Source organism: Lissotriton vulgaris, chromosome 6 (assembly GCF_964263255.1).
Source record: "Lissotriton vulgaris chromosome 6, aLisVul1.2, whole genome shotgun sequence".
NCBI classification, from domain to species: Eukaryota; Metazoa; Chordata; class Amphibia; order Caudata; family Salamandridae; genus Lissotriton; species Lissotriton vulgaris.
The window spans coordinates 314,947,296-314,954,374 of NC_141694.1; the positions used below are offsets into that span (position 1 = coordinate 314,947,296).

Sequence of the window (7,079 nt, forward strand, 5' to 3'; positions counted from 1 at the left end):
AATGGAGATGGCAAACAACCTGGCAGAAAGCCTCTCCAAAAAAGTATGGGACAAAACTAACCACCAGGACATTACCAATTCCCAAAAGGACATCTCATGGCTGGCCATCAACAACGCCTTCCCAGTCAAAGCCTTCCAGCACAGAAGAGGACTCGCAAATACAGCCAAATGCCCAAGACAAGACTGCCCTGGAGAACAAACCATCACCCACTTCCTATGAAACTGTACCTTTGCCAACACCTTTTGGGGGAAAATGGGCAGACTCATTGAAGGGGTAACAAGCCAAAAGCATATCACATATGAACTCATGTTGTATGGCCTAGGGTCCTCCTTGTCAAAAAATAAAGACAGGACCCTATGGAGAATCCTATGTGCAGCTAAAGAAAGCCTATGGGCAACACGAAACCTAATGATTTTAAGCAAAAAAATCTAGACGTAAAAGATGCAATCCATATATGTCTTGATAAACTGATGACTTTCCTTTACTCTGACATTAAACTATTTGGAAAAACTACTGCTGAGGGGAAATGGAAACAGGTGAAATGGGCAGAGTGGGTAAGCTAAAAAATACATTTCAGCATAAAAGTGTACTGATAAGAAATATCTTGATGGAAAACCGGTAGGTTGGTGCCTGCGTGCACCCCCTACTCAGGTTCAAATGTACACCACCCTATGGGATTGGTTAAAATGCATCTCTGAAGTTTTTTTTATAAATAAAGTATATTAAAAAAAAAAAAAAAATCTGTTCTTATCAGTTTAATATCTGATACGTCCTCTATCTGGGGACCATATATTAAATTGATTTTTGGAACAGGGAGATGGAATAGGAGCTTGCTCTGTCCACTCCACGCATCAACCTGGTATTGCAGTACCTCCAGGAATGGTGCACTTCCCCACCCGGGGAAAACAATGCTGTTGAAAAATAGACGAGAAAACGAAAGTAGCGCTTCACTACCAAACCCTGTAAAGTGGCGCTATTGTGTTTGCGTGTGAATAAAAGCCAACTGGTCACTGTGTCTTGCCTTAATTATGTATGTATTTTACTTAATTGCCACTTTGCGGACACCTGGCCGTGCGTTATTTATTTATTTTTTTAACTTTTTTTTTTCTTCCATTTTTTCCCTTCTCCATCCAGACGCTGCACTTGTAAATGTATTGGCATTTATATAGCGCACTACTTACCCGTAGGGTCCCAAGGCGCTTCGACCGCTGCGAAACCCTTCCTGGCTTCCCTGAGAGATGGTCCCTTAATGGGTATCTCCAGGGTGAGACCAGGCATCCCCCGCGGTCTGGTGGGGCCGTTAGTGAAGATGAGGCAAGCTAATGCCCAGAGTTGCCGAGTGTGATCGCTGATCAGAGTGGGCACCGAGGCGAGAGAATTATCGAGTCCGCTGACCCTGGTCCAGAAACCTGCCGCGCCGGGAATCGAACCCTGGTCCCGGGCCGTCCTCTGCTCTCGGGTCTGCCGCCTCTAACCAGTGAGCCACACTACTTCACTCTTTTCTCTTTGAAAAGAGACAAACGAGGGAAAAAGACTGTTTTTGCAGCAGCAGAGTTTCTTTGGTTTTTGGATCCATTTCACTGGGGAACGAATGGAGGAAGGTTCTCAGCAAGTCAGCAGGGTGGAGGGAAGGAGGGAGGGAGGGAGGAAGGGAGGCATGCAGAGAAGTGGGCACTGCCCTAGGCTTCTCTGAGCAAGAAGAAAAATACAGAGTCCTTTTACTTCTCTGCCCGCCCCGTCCGTCCCCGCACGGCCACGAACGGCCAAGCCTTATCTATAGGCCTCAGGCTGCAGGGGGGCAGTGTCCCGGGCAAGCGAGGGCGAGGGTCCGGCCACTTCCGGTCAGGGAGCTGTCCAGGGCTTCCTGGGCTGATTCCCAGCATCCCCTTGGCTGCCAGGCTTTCCGGCCAGCCGGCCGGAAGCAGTGGGCAGGAAGGGGCGGGGCATGCAAATACTAGAAAGAGGACAACGTGGGTATGCAAAGTGACGCCTAATGAGGCGACAGCCGAGGAGGACTCTGGGAGCCGGGGGAAGGCCTGAGGCCGGGGCCTCCTTTCCACCGGCACATGCTGAGCTCTTGCCGGGAGTCAGAAAAAGAGGGTAAAGGGCGGCCAGCGACGGTGCGAGGGAAGACCCGGTCCGGGTCACCAAGGTAGATTGCTTCGGGAGGCGTTAATTCTGCCACCATTCAATGTACAGATCAAGTCAGGAGTTCGACAGGGATGCCCCCTGTCACCAGCACTGTTCATATGCACCCTAGAACCCCTACTAGCCACCCTTAGGAAGGACAAAATCATCAAGGGGATCTTTGTCCCAGGAGCTAGCGGGGAAGTAGCAAAGAGCATAGCCTATATGGATGATGTGACAGTACTATGCCCAGACCCCGCTTTTGCCCGGAGGGTCCTCCTACACTCCAATTTCTTTGCACAAGCTTCAGGGCTGTCCCTGAACATAGAAAAAAGCACGTGCCTCATCATAGGCAAATGGGACAACATGGCCAAGCTAGATGTAAAGACGACCAGGAAACCAACCAAAATTCTGGGAATCCTTTTCTCAGAAGACACGGAAGGTCAAGCTAATTGGTCGCCAGTACAACAAAAAATTGCACAAAAAGTAAGCTTGTGAAAAACTAGAACACTATCCATGACCGGGAAGGTCATGATCATCAAAGCTGTTATTCTTCCACTGATTTTGTACTCTGCCATGATCTACCCTCCTGACAAATCTACGCTGAGACAACTGCAAAAAAGTATCTTCAACTTCCTCTGGAACTCCAAAATGGAGAAAGTCAAAAGGACCATCATGTTCAAACACACACAAAACGGGGGCAAGAATGTCCCGAATTTATACCTGTACCTTTTTACAACGTACTTTTGCCTGTGCCTGAACGCAATAAAACAAAAAAGAAACACTGCTGCCCATTATATCAGGTATGGGGCAGGAGACATTTTCCACAGATTCCAGCTGATCCCCAGGAACAATTTACTACCTGTTGCCTTTTTTCCTCACAAACTATATGCTGTACCTTTACCATTCCTGCAGATGTTGAAACTGCTGGAGGTAGACCCAGACTGCATGGAAAACAGATTGCTACTGAAAAAGGAAATCGCAGGTCTAGAGAAAATGGAGATGGCAAACAACCTGACAGAAAGCCTCTCAAAAAAAGTATGGGAAAAAACTAACTACCAGGACATTACCAATTCCCAAAAGGACATCTCATGGCTGGCCATTAACAACGCCCTCCCAGTCAAAGCCTTCCAGCACAGAAGAGGACTCACCAATACAGCCAAATGCCCAAGACTAGACTGCCCTGGAGAAGAAACCATCATCCACTTCCTATGGAACTGTACCTTTGCCAACACCTTTTGGGGGATAATGGGCACACTCATTGAAGGGGTAACAAGCCAAAAGCATATCACATATGAACTCATGTTGTATGGCCTAGGGTCCTCCTTGTCAAAAAATAAAGACAGGACCCTATGGAGAATCCTATGTGCAGCTAAAGAAAGCATTTGGGCAACACGAAACCTAATGATGTTTAAGCAAAAAAATCTAGACGTAAAAGATGCAATCCATATATGTCTTGATAAACTGATGACTTTCCTTTACTCTGACATTAAACTATTTGGAAAAACTACTGCTGAGGGGAAATGGAAACAGGAGAAATGGGCAGAGTGGGTAAGCTAAAAAATACACTTCAGCATAAAAGTGTACTGATAAGAAATATCTTGATGGAAAACTGGTAGGTTGGTGCCTGCGTGCACCCCCTATTCAGGTTCAAATGTACACCACCCTATGGGATTAGTTAAAATGTAGCTCTGAATTTTTTTTATAAATAAAGTATATTTTTACAAAAAAAAAAAAAATCTGTTCTTATCAGTTTAATATCTGATACGTCCTCTATCTGGGGACCATATATTAAATTGATTTTTGGAACAGGGAGATGGAATAGGAGCTTGCTCTGTCCACTCCACGCATCAACCTGGTATTGCAGTAACTCCAGGAATGGTGCACTTCCCCACCCGGGGAAAACAATGCTGTTGAAAAATAGACGAGAAAACGAAAGTAGCGCTTCACTACCAAACCCTGTAAAGTGGCGCTATTGTGTTTGCGCGTGAATAAAAGCAAACTGGTCACTGTGTCTTGCCTTAATTATGTATGTATTTTACTTAATTGCCACTTTGCGGCCGCCCGGGCGTGCGTTATTTATTTATTTTTTTAACTTTTTTTTTTCTTCCATTTTTTCCCTTCTCCATCCAGACGCTGCACTTTGAAAAGAGACAAACGTGGGAACAAGACTGTTTTTGCAGCAGCAGAGTTTCATTGGTTTTTGGATCCATTTCACTGGGGAACGAATGGAGGAAGGTTCTCAGCAAGTCAGTAGGATGGATGGAGGGATTGAGGGAGGGAGGGAGGCAGGCAGGCAGGCAGGCAGGCAGAGAAGTGGGCACTGCCCTTGGCTTCTCTGAGCAAGAAGAAAAATACAGAGTCCTTTTCCTTCTCTGCCCGCCCCGCCCGTCCCCGCGCGGCCCCGAACGGCCACGCCTTATCTATAGGCCTCAGGCTGCAGGGGAGCAGTGTTCTGGGCTAGCGAGGGCGAGGGTCCGGCCTCTTCCAGTCAGGGAGCTGTCCGGGCTTCCTGGCCTGATTCCCAGCATCCCCTGGCTGCGAGGCTTTCCGGCCAGCCGGCCGGAAGCAGTGGGCAGAAAGGGGCGGGGCATGCAAATGCTAGAAAGAGGACAACGTGGGTATGCAAAGTGACGCCTAATGAGGCGACAGCCGAGGAGGACTCTGGGAGCCGGGGGAAGGCCTGAGGCCGGGGCCTCCTTTCCACCGGCACATGCTGAGCTCTTGCCGGGAGTCAGAAAAAGAGGCGAAAGGGCGGCCAGCGACGGTGCGAGGGAAGACCCCGGTCCGGGTGACCAAGGTAGATTGCTTCGGGAGGCGTTAATTCTGCCACCATTCAATGTACAGATGAAGTCAGGAGTTTGACAGGGATCCCCCCTGTCACCAGCACTGTTTATCTGCGCCCTAGAACCCCTACTAGCCACCCTTAGGAAGGACAAAATCATCAAGGGGATCTTTGTCCCAGGAGCTAGCGGGGAAGTAGCAAAGTGCATAGCCTATATGGATGATGTGACAGTACTATGCCCAGACCCTGCTTCTGCCAGAAGGGTCCTCCTACACTCCAAACTCTTTGCACAAGCTTCAGGGCTGTCCCTGAACATAGAAAAAAGCATGTGCCTCATCATAGGCAAATGGGACAACATGGCCAAGCTAGATGTAAAGACGACCAGGAAACCAACACAAATTCTGGGAATCCTTTTCTCAGAAGACACGGAAGGTCAAGCTAATTGGCCGCCAGTACAACAAAAAATTGCACAAAAAGTAAGCTTGTGAAAAACTAGAACACTATCCATGACCGGGAAGGTCATGATCATCAAAGCTGTTATTCTTCCACTGATTTTGTACTCTGCCATGATCTACCCTCCTGACAAATCTACGCTGAGACAACTGCAAAAAAGTATCTTCAACTTCCTCTGGAACTCCAAAATAGAGAAAGTCAAAAGGACCATCATGTTCAACCACACACAAAACGGGGGCAAGAAGGTCCCGAATTTATACCTGTACCTTTTTACAACGTACTTTTGCCTGTGCCTGAACGCAATAAAACAAAAAAGAAACACCGCCGCCCATATTATCAGGTATGGGGCAAAAGACCTTTTCCACAGATTCCAGCTGATCCCCAGGAACAATTTACTACCTGTTGCCTTTTTTCCTCACAAACTATATGCTGTACTTCTACCATTCCTGCAGATGTTGAAACTGCTGGAGGTAGACCCAGGCTGCAAGGAAAACAGATCGCTACTGAAAAAGGAAATCGCAGGTCTAGAGAAAATGGAGATGGCAAACAACCTGACAGAAAGCCTCTCCAAAAAAGTATGGGAAAAAACTAACCACCAGGACATTACCAATTCCCAAAAGGACATCTCATGGCTGGCCATTAACAACCCCCTCCCAGTCAAAGCCTTCCAGCACAGAAGAGGACTCGCCAACACAGCCAAATGCCCAAGACAAGACTGCCCTGGAGAAGAAACCATCACTCACTTCCTATGGAACTGTACCTTTGCCAACACCTTTTGGGGGAAAATGGGCAGACTCATTGAAGGGGTAACAAGCCAAAAGCATATCACATATGAACTCATGTTGTATGGCCTAGGGTCCTCCTTGTCAAAAAATAAAGACAGGACCCTATGGAGAATCCTATGTGCAGCTAAAGAAAGCCTATGGGCAACACGAAAACTAATGATGTTTAAGCAATAAAATCTAGACGTAAAAGATGCAATCCATATATGTCTTGATAAACTGATGACTTTCCTTTACTCTGACATTAAACTATTTGGAAAAACACACTGCTGAGGAGAAATGGAAACAGGAGAAATGGGCAGAGTGGGTAAGCTAAAAAATACACTTCAGCATAAAAGTGTACTGATAAGAAATATCTTGATGGAAAACCGGTAGGTTGGTGCCTGCGTGCACCCCCTACTCAGGTTCAAATGTACACCACCCTATGGGATTGGTTAAAATGTATCTCTAAAATTGTTTTATAAATAAAGTATATTTTTACACAAAAAAAAAATCTGTTCTTATCAGTTTAATATCTGATACGTCCTCTATCTGGGGACCATATATTAAATTGATTTTTGGAACAGGGAAATGGAATAGGAGCTTGCTCTGTCCACTCCACGCATCAACCTGGTATTGCAGTACCTCCAGGAATGGTGCACTTCCCCACCCGGGGAAAACAATGCTGTTGAAAAATAGACGAGAAAACGAAAGTAGCGCTTCACTACCAAACCCTGTAAAGTGGCTCTATTGTGTTTACCTGTGAATAAAAGCAAACTGGTCACTGTGTCTTGCCTTAATTATGTATGTATTTTACTTAATTGTCACTTTGCGGCCACCCGGCCGTGCTTTATTCATTTATGTTTTTTAACTTTTTTTTTCTTCCATTTTCTCCCTTCTCCATCCAGACGCTGCACTTTGAAAAGAGACAAACATGGGAAAAAGACTGTTT

General features: G+C 46.4%; 1 non-coding gene and 2 pseudogenes across 1 annotated transcript; all 3 read left to right on the forward strand.

Annotated features, from left to right (window-relative positions):
• The first annotated feature begins 698 nt into the window (after positions 1 to 698).
• LOC147707200 (U2 spliceosomal RNA) lies at positions 699 to 894 on the forward strand. The gene has a single exon (XR_015297070.1). It is a non-coding gene; the product is annotated as a U2 spliceosomal RNA (small nuclear RNA).
• A 2,949-nt stretch (positions 895 to 3,843) lies between these two features.
• Positions 3,844 to 4,020, forward strand: LOC147707201 (U2 spliceosomal RNA; annotated as a pseudogene).
• A 2,599-nt stretch (positions 4,021 to 6,619) lies between these two features.
• Positions 6,620 to 6,794, forward strand: LOC147707202 (U2 spliceosomal RNA; annotated as a pseudogene).
• Positions 6,795 to 7,079: the final 285 nt, after the last annotated feature.